Source organism: Spea bombifrons, chromosome 8, assembly GCF_027358695.1.
Source record: "Spea bombifrons isolate aSpeBom1 chromosome 8, aSpeBom1.2.pri, whole genome shotgun sequence".
NCBI classification, from domain to species: domain Eukaryota; kingdom Metazoa; phylum Chordata; class Amphibia; order Anura; family Pelobatidae; genus Spea; species Spea bombifrons.
This window is the reverse complement of record NC_071094.1, coordinates 25,502,562-25,520,793: the sequence shown is the minus strand read 5'-3', so window position 1 is coordinate 25,520,793 and position 18,232 is coordinate 25,502,562. Positions and strand designations below refer to the sequence as shown.

Sequence of the window (18,232 nt, the reverse complement as noted above, 5' to 3'; positions counted from 1 at the left end):
ACACACACACACATGTATGTATAGTTTATAACCAAATGTGTAATAAACAGAATTTGGTTATGGAGAAGAGAGAGAAAGAAAGAGAAAAAGGAGAAAAAGAGAGACAGAACACACAATGACATAGTTTATGGTATCATGATTAATTGACAAACTGGAGAATGAAACCCAATTTTAAAATAATGCAAGGGTAGGTGAAACTAATAACATCTATGACTATGTGATTGGGTGGAACCTTTCCGTGGATCCATGAAATCAAGGGTAGACGAGCGTAACTAATCTTACTAACTCTGTGACGAAGTAAAGAATTGAAAAAGGGAGAGATGGTGAGTACGAGTAGGAAGATGGATAATCTGTAACTGGAAAGATAATATGCGGAGAATAAATATGATATTTACGTCTATCTATGAGAATACATTGTTACGGAGAGACACCAAAAATAAGAAAATATAAAAGGGACTATGTTTAACATAGTAATTACTATATCGGTATAGTATTATCTTAAATGACTTTTAGTGTTTAGATGTCTTGTCCACGGAGTGAATTCAGATGCACAGACAGTTATGGAAGCTGTAGGGCACTGAATAAGTAACGGGGCAGGGGACAGAAACCTGTACTACCAGGACACAGAGAAGCCACATAGCACAGGGACCCAGTAACAAGGAAGTGCTGAGCAGAGCTCGTTGCTTAGCAACCTGGATGGGCTAGCTCAAGGGCTGCAGAAAGCCAACAGGGCTGCAGAAAGGAACTAACAAGGATGAGTGGGGAATGAAGGAAATTAGAGCAGGATAACAATGTACGTTTGACAGGCGAGGGTGAAGAGAAAAGGAGGGGGAGAACCAGTATAGCAATGGTGTCTCTGAGCAACGGCTAGAGAGTATTGGTGGCTTCTCCCGTGTACCGAGAACTGTGCTTACTGAGGCTGAATCCAAATTGCCCGCGATTTCTTGTACAATGACGTAACATTTTAGGAGGGGCTGGAATAGAGGGTTTTTAATAGCCTTCCAACCCCTCCCGCAAATTCAGGCAATGTCTTTAACGTGTTTGTGTGCTTTCATTCACGTATGAGTGATCTGCCTGTGCAGCCGTGTTAGGGTTAAGTTCCGGGGTATTTCGCCCCCTCCTTCTCCCGGGAGTGGATGGCACACACAGGCTGCAGCTCTCATGTCAGCACAGCCGGAGTGCTCCGCATGCGCGCTGCCTGCACTGCAGAGTAACGGGAGAAGCAGTGCTTTCCCAGCCTGGGGCAGCACGCTCTGCACATCCCACGCACACTCATGACCCCTGAAGGTAGGATACCCCAAAATAAGAATGACAAGGGCTGGGGCACGTGGGGCAAAATCTGCAAGGTAGATACCCCTGCTCAGCAGGGTTCTGGAGACAGGTTGATGCTTATTTTAACCCTTGCACGGTTGGGTGATTGATGATGTTGTCTCTAGTGTATTTCTGTGTGGAGTTGCTATGTCTAGCCTGCTGAGGGGCGGTTTGGGGCATCCTCTGTCAGAGAGGGTCTTGCTGAGATCTGCGGCATGTGACGGGTCGATGTTTTTTTGCAGTAATGTATCGTCCGGCACTGTTTTCGGCTGGGAGCTGCTCACAGGGATGCCGTAGCCACGGGTGGGTCTTGTGGTCAGGAGTGGGATGGGGATGCTGCTAAAGATGGAGAAACTGATGCAAAAGGAGTAATGATGTGGGGGCGGGATAGTGGGAGTTGCTGGTTTGCACTGTAAACTATCTGTCTGTCTATCCATCCATCTATCTGTCATGTATCGACATGTCTGCCTCTATATTATGATGGCTTGTAGTGCTGCATGTTGATCCCAGGTGCCATGATACATTGGCTTATAGTGCATAATTTATGCCATCAAACCATTAACTCTTTTAGCATCTGAAAGCGTAACCCCTTTGGTTACCTGTCGAGTCTGATCACCTTGCTACACCTTCCCATTCAACCCACCCCACTAAAATTGCACTGCATGGTGTTTGTTGACGTTAATCCCTGTTCCACAATATCTTAACGACAGGGACATGCTACAAAAACAGCAAAACAAACATATAAAAAAAACCTACAAATAGAACCTCACCTTTATCCCCTATATGTATAGTACGGTTCAGGTGTGGCTCCCTGGTTGGTGCTGGTGGTATTCTAATAGCATGCATAAAAGACACAAAAGCCTGCATGTGACGTTTTAACCAATATTGTTCAAAATAAAGCTTCCAGTTTTTATCATGTACATTACTCCTGCACATTAGTATGGAAACCCACTGTTTTATATTGATCACGTATAATTAGAACTGTTAAAATGCTTCTCATTCCCAGCTTAAATCATTCCCAGCTTAAAATCATGTTAATGTCTTTTACCTTTTATCATGGTGCATTGTTATAAATATATATATATATAAATATATATATATACATCTTTCTAGACAACCCCCGCAATTATTGAGTTTAGGTGTTTCAGCTACACGCATTGGAGTATAAAATCACATACATAGGCAGCCGTCTCCACAGACACATTGGCAGTAGATTGGGCTGTACTGAAGAGCTCAGTAAATTAAAAGGTGGCACTGTTATAGGATACCAACTTTGCCACAATTCAGTTCGTAAACTTTTTGCCCTGATAATCTGTCCTTTTCACTGGATGTGTTATCATTGTGAACTGGAAGAGTCTAGGAGTAAAAACAGCTCATCCATGAAGCGGTAGACCTTGGGAACTCACAGATCAGGTTCACCAAGTAGCTAGAATAAAGTACCTGTCCTGTGTAGCATCACTCACTACAGAACTCCAAACTGCCTCTGGAAGCAACAACAGCACCATCACTGTGTGTCAGGAGCTTCAAGAAACTGGTTTCCATGGCTAAGCAGCTGTGTACACTATGAAGATCACTATGGTAATGTCAAGTGTCGGCTGGAGTGGAGTAAAGCACACCATCACTGGACTCTGGAGCAGTGGAAACGTGTTTTCTGGTGTGAAGAATCACACTTCACTGTCTGGATGTCTGATGAATGAATCCTGGTTTGGCAGATGCCAGGAGAATGCTATCTACTGGAATGCATAGTGCCTACTTAAAGTTTGGTGGAGGGATAATGTTCTTGTGATGGTTTTGAGGGTTTGGACTAGGGCCCTTAGTTCCAGTGAAGGGTAATGTTTGCAAAGACATTTTAGACAAGTGCATGCTTCCATCTTTGTGGGAAGGCTCTTTCCTGTTCCACCACGACTGTGCCCCCGTGCACAAAGCAAGCTCCATAAAGACATGGTTTGACTAGTCTGGTGTGGAGGAACTCGAGTGGCCCCACAGAGCCCTGAGCGTTTAAAAGCAGGGCTTCTCATCCAAAAGCAGTTCTTGATTTCACAAATACTCATTGGTTGAATGAGCTCAAAATCTCACAGAAGCACTATGAAATCTTGTGGAAGCCTTCCAAGAAGAATGGTAGCTATTATAGTGAGCTAGGGGGGTGGCAAATCATTATTAATACTCATGGTTTTAGGTATTAAGCTCATGTAGGTGTGATGGTCAGGTATCCATGTTTGTTCATATTGTGTATATGTATAGAGACATTATGTTAGGTGTTCCATAATACTTAATTGTAAGAGGGCACACAATCTTGTCAAACAATCTAATGCGAAAACAGTAACAGTATGAATCACTATAAGTGGGACATGTTGTAAATGAGACAGTGTACATATGATATGCAGCACTTATATAAGGTTTTTGCTTATTCTGAGGCGTGCAGCTCTATGCTTATCTTTAAAGTCAATTTCTATGAACCGTCAAAATACCATACTCTAACTTTATTATGATTATTTGCCTTATTTGTGCCATATTTTTTATATTTTTCCGTCAGACACTGTTTGTATTAGCATTTAGTAATTACCAATTTGCAGCTGCCCAGTCATTACTGAGATATGGCTCCTATGATCCTTTGAAAGCTATTCACTATATAAAAAAATACATTTTAAAAAAAGCTTTTTAGAGGATCATGGGAGTTTTAGTTCATCCATAGCTGCATAACTTCTTGCTTGATAAAAAGTATAACGTAACATACTTGCTGCCAGATGTTTGTTTTCCTATTCCTTCCTATTTTATGTAAAGCTACAACAACATTGGTATCTTACCCACCATTCAACTTTTCATTAACATCCAGAGCATCAGTGCTTGTTACTTTTGCAATTGGTACAATTTCATGTAATGTACACTATCCCCAGAGTGTCATTCTGTTATTTACACACACAGCCCTGCTGCTTTAATTAATAGCCATGGTGTCACTGCTAATTATCCAGGAAACCACTGCTTCTTCCACTCCTTAGTAACAAGATCATTATTTTTATTTACACGTGAAACGTCACCATGTATGCGTTATATTCAGAGTGCCACTAAGGGGATGGCTGGTAATGGGAGCCAGGGTGCTATTGCCCAAATGGAAATTGTTAGCCACTAGGAGAAACTTTTTTTGGTTTTAATTAACAAAGTATTGTTACCAAGTGAGGTTACTCCATTGGCCATGTGTTCCAGTATATCTGTACATTTAACCTCTTTAGGAACAGACTGTTTGTTTTTTTAATTCTTTTTGTACCCTTCATGGCTGTTTTAACATTTTTCTCTGCGCTTGTGTTTAGCTGTAATTTTCTTCCCTCCCATTTACTGCACACGCACAAATTATATATTGGGGTTTTTCAGAACAAGAAGGACTTTCTTCAGGTGCCTTTTTTTCCCTATTAAAAAAAAATAAAATATTGTGAAAAACTGAAAAAAGCACTTTTTCTCACTTTTTCTGCTAGATAGAAAATAGTTAGAATGTTTTTTTGGTTTTTTTCCATTTTTGTGCAGGTTTAAGGTACATATTATAAAAAATTTACCTTTGCAAGTACAAGTAGCATTTTGCTATTTCAAAACTATTGTTTTCCAAATCTCGTCCTTCTGCCCAGACGTCCTCTATAGGTACATCTTTGAAGCCGGCCATTGCAATTTACCCCATCAAACCATATCTTTTTGAAAACTAGATACCCCAAGGTATTTCAAATGTTGGTATTGTAACCCTTTTCCTTCACAAATGTTATCATTAACATTCTTCATTTTGACATCTGGTCAGTCTGCGCTTATACCCTATTTGGGGCAATTCAATTCACCCCAATTTACCATACAATGCATTTTTTTTAAAGTAGACCCTCCTTGGGTATTTGAAATGCTAGTATTTTAACTCTTTCCATGTCAGGATTTTTGGGAAGACACAGCGCTAATTTAATCACTCACTCATGAAAGTAAACTTTTTTTTTGGAAGTGGATGGTTCCCCTGATGGTGACATCACCACATAATTAGTTTAAATGTTACCACATTTTTATTTATTTTTTAACTATTTTTTTAATCATTTTTTTTGTTTTTTCCTTTTCATTTTTCTTTTGTATTTTTTGCTAATCACATTGTCGTTAGAAAGCCCAGAGTTCTCAATCGGGTCTGGGGAGACCCTCCTTGAAACTTTTTTTTTCTTTTTAAAGGGCGTCACCATCTTTTGAGAGGCAAAATCTCTCACAGTGGCTCTTGTGACCTCTTTCCGGGGCTGTCACAGTGTGTCCTGGGGTGAGTTTTTGGTGTCGCTGAACGCCTCAATCATTGATCGCCTCCTCAGCTCTAAGTGTATGGTGGACGTTGATGCCACTGTCAACCATCTCCACCTCGGTGTTCCTGAATGCCTCAACATCGAGGCTTGTTTAATGCCATGACGTGCCAGGCACGTTATTGGTAGTTGACTGTTTTTGCATTAAGGAGTTAAAATGATGAATGACTATTGTAAACTGCCGTTCCACAGTATGAGAGATGCCTAAACTCACAGAATTGAATAAGTTACTCAGTTATACGTACCCCAGGCTGCAAGGTAGCACTTTACATGGGTTGACCAGCAACAAATGTATGTTTGTCCTGGAAAACATGGGTAATGTGGTCCTCTTACCAAATATTTAGTAACTTCATTAAAAACAAAAAAAGAAAACATTTAATACCTACTTGAGCCTTGTTAACAACCCTGCACAATCTGAGGTGGTCAACTCTTTCGTTCCAAATGCCACTTAATATTCTAGTTATGTATTCATGGTAACTAAATTATCCTCTAAAACACAGATAACCAACAAGTGCCCCTCCAGCTGTTGTGGAACTACAACATGATGTTTGATGATGGGTCAGTAGGGGAAGGAAACAACAGGTTTTTGTGTTGGACCTTCCCTAAATGCTCAAATACACAATTTCCCCCCCATCTTTTATCCAGGCATAACTTTGATTCGGTTGGCACTGGGCCAGTGAATAGGGAGCCCTGAATATTAGCTCATGCCATGCGTTGAATAAAACAGCTTATCTCTGTGATCCCGAGGACTATACTTGGAATTTTCAATAGGTTTTTAAACAGAAGCCGCAATTATTATTACTATTTTTATAGCATCAACAATTTACACAGTGCTTCTTAGAATACATATATTCAAGGAGAAAGACAAATCTAAAATTGAAAGACTAAGACAAACGATACATTAAAGAGGGCCTTGCTTGAGGGCCACAATCTAGAACAATTGGCATCATATCAGCATTTTATTTATTTTGTTGCATTTTTAAATGTTAATTTGCTGTAAATTACTTCAACAATGGCCAAGATGTACCATCTGTTTTGGTTTTCTTTTACGTTTTATTTTGCTATAATTTAATATCTATATATGAATGAGATGGATTAAAATAGTTCATTTAGCATGGCAGCCAAAGAGTTAATACTGATGCATGTGACCGTACAACTCCATGAATAACAAATATAGTGCTAATTATATCCAAGATGTATACATAATAATGATAAAAAATGTACCTGGTGTGCAAATCAGTAGGAGATATATAAAAACTGTTGAGGTGTAGAAGGGTAAAAGTTGGGCAACCAGCTGAAAGTGCCATGACTTATATGACTTAAGTCTCTTCTCCAGATGTAAATCTCTATGGACTTCTCTGGGACCAAAATGGCAATGGCAATGCTTGTGTTGACCGCTTTTACAACTTTCTAGACCTTTGCTAGAATTGCTTTGTTTACACGACTGTCGTTAGCCATCCTGGGCATCCGGCTCTGATGCGAAAATGTGTCTTAGAGAAACGGTGATGCCTTCAATGTCCCTTTGTGTACCTTTTCTGTATTTCCTTTAACCCATTCAGTGTGATAGATTGTTAGTTTGTTTAGCAATCTAGTACATGATCACAGGGGCATACCTAGAGTATTTGGCACCTGGGGCGGATCCTGTATGTGGCACCCCCCCCACACACACACACTTTAAAACTGCATAGCTTCTATCTTTATACTGGCGCAGACACTGAAGGTGGTACAGCATTACTGTTATCATTATATACTGAGGCAGACATTGATGGTGGTACAGCATAACACCTATCACTATATAGTGAGGCAGACATTGACAGTGGTACAGCGTAATCCCTATAACTATACATTGAGCCAGACATTAACGATAGTGCAGCATAACTCCTATCACTATATACTAAGCCAAACATTGATGTGGTGTAGCCCTACCACTTCACTGTCTGGCTTAGTAGTAGGGATGCACCAAAACAAATTCTGGACTGACACTGAAAATGCAGCATTTACCTGTCCGAAACCGAATATGACTCCCCACCATAAAAAAAAAAAAAAAATCTCACACTTCTATTTAAAGGTAAGTAAAACACCAAAATAGGACAAAAAAATTAAATAACAATATTAATATATGTATATATGATTGTTAACAGCAATCACACTCCTATCATGCCCAGGCATACCCAGATTCCAGCATGTACTAGCTGACTTGGCATGATAGGAGTATGATTGCTAACATTAATGCATTCTCACAAACTCATTAATTATATCCCTCATTCTGACAATTCATCCATTCTCTCACTCATTCTCACAATGCATTCACACATTCATTTATTCTCTCACTCATTCTCACTATTTATTCCAATATACTTATATACCCCCCGTCTCACTGTCTACCCCCCCTCCCTTCTCACTTTAACTGAATGCTTTCCTACCTTTCCTCTGTTTCTTTTCTCCTTTCAGCAGTCAGCTCCTTTTCCTCTTCTTCGCTCTTCTTCTGTTTTCTTCCGTCTTCTTCCGGTTCAGAGGGCACGGACGGCGGTGGGCGGTGATCTCCCCAACCGAGCCTGCTCCTCCAGCGGCGGACATTACTGTCCGTCTCTGGAGGGGTGCCCGGTTCCGGCAAGTTGGCACCCCCATGATGAGCGGCACCCGGTGGGGACCGCCCCCCCGCCCCCGCTAGGTACGCTACTACATGATCATGTAAGATAGGTGCCAGCAGGCGTCATTAATGAACCCTGACACTAGAGGCCTACATCAGCTACTGGTAAAGTAAAACACAGCTCACTTAGTGCTAAGCCAGAGATCAGTGAAGCAGACATTGTTTGATTTGCTAATCCCTGAAAAAAATTCTGGCATTGTTTCCCATTTTTCATTTAAACAATTCACATATTCTATGTTACTTTTTGTGAACCAAAGGACATTGTCTTCTTTTCTGCACACCTCTCTGCGAAATACATGCTGTATATAATACTGTAAATCAGCCTTTTATTGTAAACTTTTATATTGTCATATTTTTGCACCATTAGTCTGGGAGTGGGTAGATCATTCAGCATATTAATTTAAGGTCTAACCCATAGCCCCCAATACTTGTAATAGCCGAATCGGGGTACTCTTAATAGGTGTGGTTATAGGTGGTGCCAGGGGGTTGGGGGTTTCACCAAAACCTTTAATGCGACTGTGATTTATTGATAGCTATTTACATAACGAAGGCATTTAAAACAATAAGTGTACACAATTACGTTGCTAAAAAAACATCTTCTGCTGTTTATAGACATGTTTTTGTAAACGCATATTACAAGCAAATATTCTGAGCTCCTAGAAGAGAGAGACATCAGCGGAGGAAATAGGGACAGAATGGTTTTGGGTCAACCAACAGACTGTCCTTTCTTGGAAGATGATGGTGGGATGAGCCTCCTCATCCCTGTGGAAGAACGTTCTGTTTGCTATGGCTAAACTAGCTCCTGAGACCTGACTTTCCCTCAGCACATGTGTGAAGTAATGTGTGAAGCCTCGCTCTCTGTATTGCCGAGGTGACACAGCATTTTCCTGAATTGGAGATGAAGACTACAGGCAACAAATACAGACAGGAAGCTTAATATAGAGGGATCAATAGTCACACAGACAGATGCAGACTGGACAGACACACATAGATAGATGCAGCTAGATACTGTACATAGACAATTATATATACACAAAAGTCCACAATGTCTGCACTTAGCTTGGCAATTAACATAAGTTTCGATTCGCCCAGGTGCTATACACACTAGATTGTAAGGTCGTTTGAGCAGGGACCTCCTCACCTGTTGTCTCTGTCAATTTGTTATGTCACTACTACTTGTTACGTCCTGTCTACCCATTGTACAGCACTACAGAATTTGATGGCACTATATAAAACAATAAATAATAATATTAAAAAGTTATTCAGTAGATAGAAAATGTAGGAAGGAAGACTTTTTCTGAAAACATCAATTGTTTTTTTTTTTGTTTTTTTTTTATAGAGTGGAATAACTTTATTATTGAAGTGTGAAAAAGTCCTGGGAGTGCTCCCTACATTTTCTATGGACTGTATATATATATATATATATATATATATATATATATATATATATATATATATATATATATTGTGTGTGTGCATGCATGCAAGGGCTAGGGTAGCACCCCCTTTAGTTTTTTCCACAGTAATGAAGCACTCCGCGGTCAGTTAGAAACTAGCTGAATGAAATGAAGGCAGTTAAACTGCTTTCTTGGGTCTAATTCGTAAGTCCTAAAGAGGTCAGTGCTCTTAAAATATTTTTTTCCTCTTCTTCTACAAAAAAGCACCTCTAAATCTCCCAGTTAGAAGGTTAGGGAGATTCTTATAATGTTCTTTGGGTGACAGAAGGGTGGATAGTGAAGATCACTTTGTACACCTCCTTTCACTCAAAAGGTGCAACCTGTGGAAGCAACACAGATGTCATTCTGGTGTCAATCAGTACTGATACACACAGATAGATAGATAGATAGATAGATAGACACAAAGATGGCTTAAATCCAAGTAATAATACATTTAGAAATCTTATCTGCCTGGGACAGGTGATTACCGTGATAATATGCCGCAGAAATGCATCTATGTCAAGTTATACAAATCTTTGTGAGAGAACATCTGTCAGGAGTCACAGACACAGCTGTGCAGGGAGTTCACCCAACGGTGATAAGCACTTGTTTCCGTTCTGCTTCATTTAAAGGTATAATCTCTAGAATGAGGTAGTATTTATCAAAGTTACAGGTACTGGAAGACTTATTTTACACTGTTAATTCATAATATTGCCCTGGCAACAATACACATATAAAACCAATAAAGTCAAAATGTTATTCTCACCTTTCAAGCTGCCTAGTGGTAGCATACAACATAATTGTAATGCAGAACATAGTAGAGCGAGATTAGTTAACTAGGTTAGTGAATACCCAGGTTTCCATGGAAACCAAATAGGCCTTTTGAAATAAGAATTATAAAAATGACTGCAGTCCAAAATTTGTTGGTAAGTCATACTGGATTGTCTGTGGCAGATCTAGAATGTCCCAGTATCAGCCTCCAACTCCAGATTGGTATAGTCAAAAGGAGATAGCCATTGGGTAGATTTATTCCTTCCAATTTGACATAGTGATATATGTACTTTATAGTTTAAACAATGCAATTTTATCTAAAAAGAATCATAAGGTCACATAACTTTACATTTTTAATACCACTAAAATAATAAACTAAAGCATAAAGTGCCCACCTAAAGTAAAGGTTTAGTTTATTTTTATCGCAAAGCCTATATTGAGAATAAAATGTATACTTCACAGATATTACAAAATATGTATTCAGAAAGTCTTATTCTGCCATTTTGGTATAACATGCTATTATGTGACTGGTAGCTTACTTAAACATAGAAATGACCTTGATATGGATGATAAAGTAGTCCTTTGAGATCTGCTTGTAACTGCCTCTCATTCACGTGGTTACTATGTGTTTAATGATGGTTTAATGATAGCGGGAAACAGAAAATTGGTAATTTAGAGCAATTTAGACCAGTGCATTAGCAGAAGAAAGGCTTCATCATTCTATGCTTGTTCTAGAGACTAGAGAGTCTGCAGTAAAATCCCACACATTGCATATATATTCACGGTTTATAGTTCTATGCGTGTCTAATGGGGCATGTTTAGCAAGCCAACAGTCCTTTTAATACATTGTGAAAGAGACGTGTACATTCAGTACCAAAGAAATCACAAGTAAAAGAATACATATGTTTTTGAAACAACAATCATACCGGGTAGATAAATGCAACTGTTTCTAATAGATGTCCATCTCTAAATACCAATATTATTCTGTTAGTAATTACAGAGTCATTTGGAGTTCCCTTAAGGGGCTGACAGTCATTTTAAGACACATGAATTTAGTCAAATGTAATCCTGTTATTTGTTTTTATTCTGAAATGTATTGAAATGCTCGTTCATAGCATGATTCTGGAAAAGCTATTACGGTTGTTCCACTTATCGGCAACAAATGTGAGACAAGCACTTCAATGTCTCATTGACCGCGTTTTATTATAAATCCAATATATGCTCTTAGTGCTTGGAGGAGCTGTTGAAGCCTCTAACCAGGAATGCCATCGAGGAGAATGAGGAGAAATGTCAGCTTTACTTTGATTCACTCCAAGACATTTAAATCATAATGAAGTGGTGTAATGGCATACACCTTTCTCCAGGACATCTATTCTTGTAGACAGAAAATGCCAGCTATAATGGATCAATTTACAAAGCTGGCAGAGTTGTTCTGCTTTGAGTATTTAGAGTAGAGATGACATATCTATTCATATGGATCATCTTTGTATTGTTAGCTTGATTTCACCAAAGGAACAAAGGAAAGGGAGAGAGAAAGAGAACGGGAACTAAAAAGAAAGAATAAGGAAAAGAGGGTGGGGTAAAAAAAATAGAGAATGAAACAAAGTGAAATAATAAAGAGAATGGGAAGGGGGGTCAAAGAAAAGGTGAGATATATAGAAAAAGGTGGAAGATGAAAGGTAGAGATGGACATAAAAGAGAGAGATAATGAGAAAGAAGAGAGAAGTCAGGAAAAAATTAAGAGATAGAGAATGTGCTTGTGTTTTGAAAGTGTTTAGATGTATGTGTGTTTATGGTCAGGCATTTGTAAGGGCAGAGTATATGTGTGTTTTTTGACACATTGCTATTACTTTTTTCATGGAAAACAAACAGAGGGCAGAGCTACCACCATAAGGCTAGGTTTCCACTTGGGTTTTTGTCCTACGTTTTTTTCTTGATGAAAAACGCCAGGAAAAACGCCAAGAAAACTGCCACTGCATTTACCTGCGTTTTGGCGTTTTTTCTGGAGTTTTTTCTGGCGTTTTAGCCTTTCTGTGGAAATTGCTTTTTTTGACCTTAGGCAGTTTTTCCAGCCTTTACAAGTTAGAAGTTTCACCCAGCTAAAAGGGATTCGGATAAATGGCAAGTGTCTGCCCCCTCCTGATGTCATTTACTTGGTAGAGTTCTACTTAAATGCCCCGGCGGACCCTTTTGTCTCTTTTCTGTGGTTTGTAAGGCATGCTTTATTCCGAATGTCTGCTCCTCTAGGAAGATTGGCCCCAAATGATGGTGCAAATTGTTTGCTGTTGCTTTTGGCACGCAGGATCCAGTTAATGCGTCGGGTATGTTTGTTTGTAATGGCATGTTTGTTCCCAATGGTGTAAAATTCAATATGAACTTTGTTTTGTGTGAAACTGTTTGTTTCCAGCCTATTTCTCGTAGGACACACAGATACTGGGTCCATCCTCTGCATTGTAACTGTGGAAAAAACGCCATAAAAAACGCCAAGGCAAAAAACCCACATGGCTTTTTCATGGCGTTTTTTCTCTCCCATAGACTTCTATTGGAGAAAAACGCCAAGATTTCCTTGCAAAAAACGCCAGAGTGTCAACATGCTGCGATTTTGAAAAACTGCCACAGAGCCCAAAAAAGCAAAAAAACGCCAAAGAGGACTCAAAAAACGCCAAACAGAAAAACGCCAAGTGGATATGGCATTGTGCGATTTCCTATTGAAGAACAGCTAACATCTGGCTGCAGCGTTTTTTTCACTAAAAAAACGCCGTGTGGCTGAATTGGCGTTTTTATGGGCGTTTTTAGCAAAAAAAACAAGTGGAAACCTAGCCTAAAGCCATTTATCTTTTGCCCCGTGTTGCTCCTAAACAAAATGTAGCTTTAGACATGACTGCCATCATTCAAATACAAACATTACTACCAACAAAGCTTAAGAGTCTTTGTGCGAGCCTCAGAAATACATTATTCTTTTTACAAATAATACATATTTATTGTTCCATTAGTGGACACCAACACATCCTAAAAGGCTTTTATTCCATGGAGTGTTTTCTTAGGCTTACTTCAAACAGTTGTAAAAATGAATCTCATATGTTATTCCGTTCCCATGTGCAGCTATTTACACTAATATAATTATTATAGAAGAAAGGTGACAATTTATGTTGTAAAATCGAAATTACTGTATATTTGTATGTTTCACTACAAGTTTATGTACGCCTTTTATTTGTTTAGCATGTGACGGATGGATGCTGGTACTACCTGTCATTGTGTAAAGAACTGACAGGTCTGTTTCCTTTCAGTTAGATTAGGACTCTTTGATGTATGCTAGTTACATTAAGATGACAAACAACATTTATTTCATTAGGCTTGATGAAGCTCAATAAATCATCAGCAGTGGTAAAAAAAGTACTGAAGAATAAGCCGTATAAAGGAGATATGTAACTAGCAGTGGGTTGGGAAAAGGGGTAAATGCGTATGGGCAGATTCTACAGCCATCAGTGATATTCACTTAATAACCACTATGTTTGCATCAAAAAGGGTACAGATGCTCTGAGGCCATGCTTTCAACAAAGGAAGCAGGTAAGATACTAGGTGAGGTCTTGATGGAAATGCTGTATATCTTTGAGCTGTTCATGGTTTTATACTATTAATGATTTTGTATGTCATGAACATTTCAAATAATACTAATAGTAACATTTCATGGTGTTTGCATTTGTTACCCGTCCACTTGGGTTAGACGCTGCTTTTCTTGTAAATAGATGGTATATGTATTATTACAGTATGCTAATGATGTCCATAGTATTTGAAATTGAGAATGGACTGGGATGGACAGTTGTGTGCTGAGAAGGCAAACTAGGAAAACAGACTGATTTTCAGTTCTTGCAATAACATTTAAAAAGGTGAGATTGCAAGGTTTGACATTTAATCTATTTTACTCTAAGCAATCACAAGAATTATGCAATTAAATATGCTTCCGTTTTACAGTTTACATTAATCAGCACTTCAGATTTCCATTTTTATATATAACTCTCTGGTTCCTTAGTAAACCTTTCATTTAAAATATAGTTTCATGCGACTAGAAAGAGTATTTAGTACTTGTATATAGTGTCTGGGTATTACTAAAGTTGTATGAGCCCTCACACTCAATGCAGAACCATCACCTTTGAGTTAAAACCATAATGTAATTCACCAATAAAATACATGTATCACTTGTGTTATTGCTGCATTTATTTATGTTAACTTTTTTTATTCATTCAGGTATATATTTTCCAACTCTGACATCCATCAACGAGGTGCAAAGAGTTTTTTTGTTTCCCATGATCCTTTACTAAAGATTGCATTGAAATCCTATAGTCAGCTCAAACAGATGGGTGTAATTACACTTCATTTTTTGTTTTATTTTTGGTCCATTCATTTTCGGACAATACATTCTTTTCCTGACCTTTTTTTTGGGACAAAATTTGAAGGGATTTTTCCATTTGGAAACAAAATTCATTGTCACTCGCCCTCTCTCTCATTGTCTCACTAATTTTCATGTCCCTGTCTCCTCTTCTGCAGCTCTGCTACTTGTATGACCTCTTCTTGTTCCTTCTTCCGCTTCTCCCTGATATCATCTCCATTAACCAGGCCTCCTGGAGTACTTCTGCAAAGGGGAAGAGCTATGGGGTCAGCTGCTTCCTGTACCTTTAATTGTGGGACAGCATGTACAGTATGTGGAGGCTTTGCCCTTTTTTTTGGAAGTGTACCGGGAGGCCTGGTTAATGGAGCTGATACCAGGGAGAAGAGGCAGAAGAGGCAAGAGAGGAAGCAGAGCTGCTTAAAAGGATACAGTGGCACAGAAGCTCTCTGATTCGTTTTCCTTTTGTATTGTTGACATCTCTACTCATTTTCGAACATTTGTATAAACTAACAAAACTGGCAACTTTTAATTTAACTTTTTAATTTGTTAAAATATTTTACCCGACTTAAAAGCCACAGCTCTAGAGCTATTTTTGTGGTCTGAAGATGTTTGAGATATCGGAGCAGGAAAGCACTCTCTTTGAAACCAAAGAGACTGCTTTCTGAGCATACACATGGGGTCTGAACAGTGTTCGCCGAGCCAGCACTGGAGCTGTCTGACAGTTAATACATGCGGTGGCTGACTAGGATGAAATGTCCATTGGGTTGGCAGGCCTTCTGCTGCATAACAGGGTGATCAGGGTCACAGTAGTGCTATTGTTAAGTGGACTGGTTGCCTCCACAACTGGCCCATTAACACTATGAAGGACCGTGCAGAGTTGGCCCACTTGTCTTTAAAAGGTAGAACTACAGTAGTTGTCCTATTCCTATACTCAGCATTAGGGACTGCGGCACGGAGGAGGTTGCAGTGGTGTTGCCCTGGGTTAGACCTAGTACTGTTCTAAATATGGCACATAATCATGCGCGTGGAGATATGTTTAAGTGAACACGTCTCCTGCAGGAAAAAAAAGCTGTGCGGTGGGCAAAGGGACAAATGCATTTGCAAGTAGGCACCATGAAAATTGAAAGGGACCATGCAGCTATCATAAGCATTAAGGTGCATTAGTAATTCAAAGGTAAAAGGCTAGCACTATTTTATTTAGTATAACAATGCTTGAAAATGAGGGTCTTAGCCATCAGACTCTATTACATAATTTAATAAAGCAAATTACGGAGGTAAGGAGAATCGGAAATTTCTTTTAACATAATGAAAATGTTTGCACATGGTTTGCTGCATTAGAAAGCAGTAGTGACATTTACAACAAAATGGTAAACAAATTTGTTAACGTATTTAATACTCAAACAATCCATACTAAATTGATGGGTGCCCCAGGTTTACATTGTTGATTGGTCAAGAAATCATTAAAAGGGTGGAGGCGGAGAAGGTAGAGAACTTCAAGACAGCTAGCTAATTTGGCTATATTTTGCCACAGGCCTGAGCTTATTTGAAACTATGTATCTTTAAAACAATTACACTGACTGAAATAAATATACAAACCGTAGATATTTTTGATAAGTGAATTTAGTTATACTTAATGATGACAATTCTTGTTTAAACAACCATTTGCTCTGACATAGTACATAGTACTCTCCAAGAGACACAATCTTGGGGCCCAGTACATGCTTAATGTCTGGGCCCCCCGTCCATCCCACTGTCACACCCATTGCTCCACCCATTACTCCACCTTAACCCCTTAATGACAAAGCCCATACATGTACGGGCTCAAAATGCGTTGTTTTCAATGGGTTTAGGGGCCACCCATTGTCCTTAAGGGGTTAAGATCCTCTCATAAGCACACCTCATGTGAACAAGGGCAAGCCTAGGGTTAGTGGCGTCTGGTTTCAGTATTTCTTAAAGGCCCCCTATAACTAACGAAGCATATAAACCAGCACGCATACTCTCTTTTAACACCCACTCACTCTACCAGCGTACACTTACATACACACACATTATTTCTCCTTTTCCTCCTCTCCACCTTCCTGATGCCACTAGGCTCACTCCTGAAACACACCGACACCCACTTACACATGCTAATAACAAATACTAACACACACACTCATGCGAACACCATACAATTACGCACTCTAACGCCATACAGTAACAGACACATACATGCTCCGAAGAGCAACCACAAGCGCCATCAGTGAATGATGTTGCCGCAACTCACAAGATGACAGCCAACTGTCAAATCAATTCGTTCACAGAGGGTCTTTCCAGATCCTCTTGAGAACTCTCAAGCTCCCCCTGCTGATTGAATGCAGGCACCTCAACCATGCAGGTCAATGGAGCCCAGCTCACTAATCATTTTTTTTGTTAAAAAATTAAAAAAATTTGTAACATGTAAAAATAATTCCCCACTGTCACCAAAAAATCCAAATAAATTATATATATATATATATATATATATATATATATTGTGAGGCTGTAAACCCCAGGGAGATGAGTAGCATGGCATTTTGGGCACAGGTGCTATGCAGATCATACATATGGGTCCCTGGGGTGTAGCAATTGGAGAGCAGGGTGGGCCCCATTCTGTGGAAAATCCATGCCGGAAAAGTTAGCGGGTAATTAGGCTGGTCAGTCTGGACCAGCATAGTTTATTTAGAGAGGGCTCCAATTGGGAGCTAGGTTTTCTTTATATGATTTGGTTTTGGGGTTTGAGCAGTTAAAAAGTGCTTAAGACCCCTAAATGTGAGATTTATGGCCCTCATGCTACAGGGGTTGTCACAATATATACCGTATTGGCTCGGATATAGGCCGCCCCCGTATATAGGCCGCACCCTAAAAGTTTGGTGCTTTTTTTAAAGAAAAAGATTTTTTCTTTAAAAGAGCACCAAAAAAACATGCTGCCACTGTCCTCCCCCCCGATATATGCTGCCACTGTCCTCCCCCCCCCCGAGATATGCTGCCACTCTGCCCCCCCCCCGACTTACCAGAGCAGACTCCCGGGTGTCTTGCGAGGCCGGCAGGGGACATCTACGCAAAACGCGTATACAACTTCCGGTGCCGGCACTCAGCGGATGTGCCGGCACTGGAAGTTGTATACGCGTATTGCGTAGATGTCCCCCGCCGGCCCCGCAAAACACCCGGAAGTCTGCTCTGGTAAGTCTTGGGGGCAGGGGTAAAACGCATCGTGCGGACGGTCACCGGTTGCGGCGATGCGGGTAAACAACCTCCGCTGCCGGGACATCTGCACGATGTGCTTTAACCCCCGTGGGAATTCCCGGCAAGGGAGATTGTTAAAGCACATCGTGCAGACGTGCCGGCAGCGGAGGCT

At 39.8% G+C, this 18,232-nt stretch overlaps 1 protein-coding gene across 1 annotated transcript in view; it reads left to right on the top strand.

Annotated features, from left to right (window-relative positions):
• Nucleotides 1-1,197: 1,197 nt before the first annotated feature.
• The window catches only part of LOC128503842 (actin-binding protein WASF3-like), a 36,059-nt gene continuing 19,024 nt past the window's right edge, over nucleotides 1,198-18,232 (top strand). The window contains exon 1 of the mRNA XM_053474037.1: nucleotides 1,198-1,287. The gene's annotated coding sequence lies outside the window, so the exon portion shown is untranslated. The remainder of the gene's footprint in view (nucleotides 1,288-18,232) is intronic.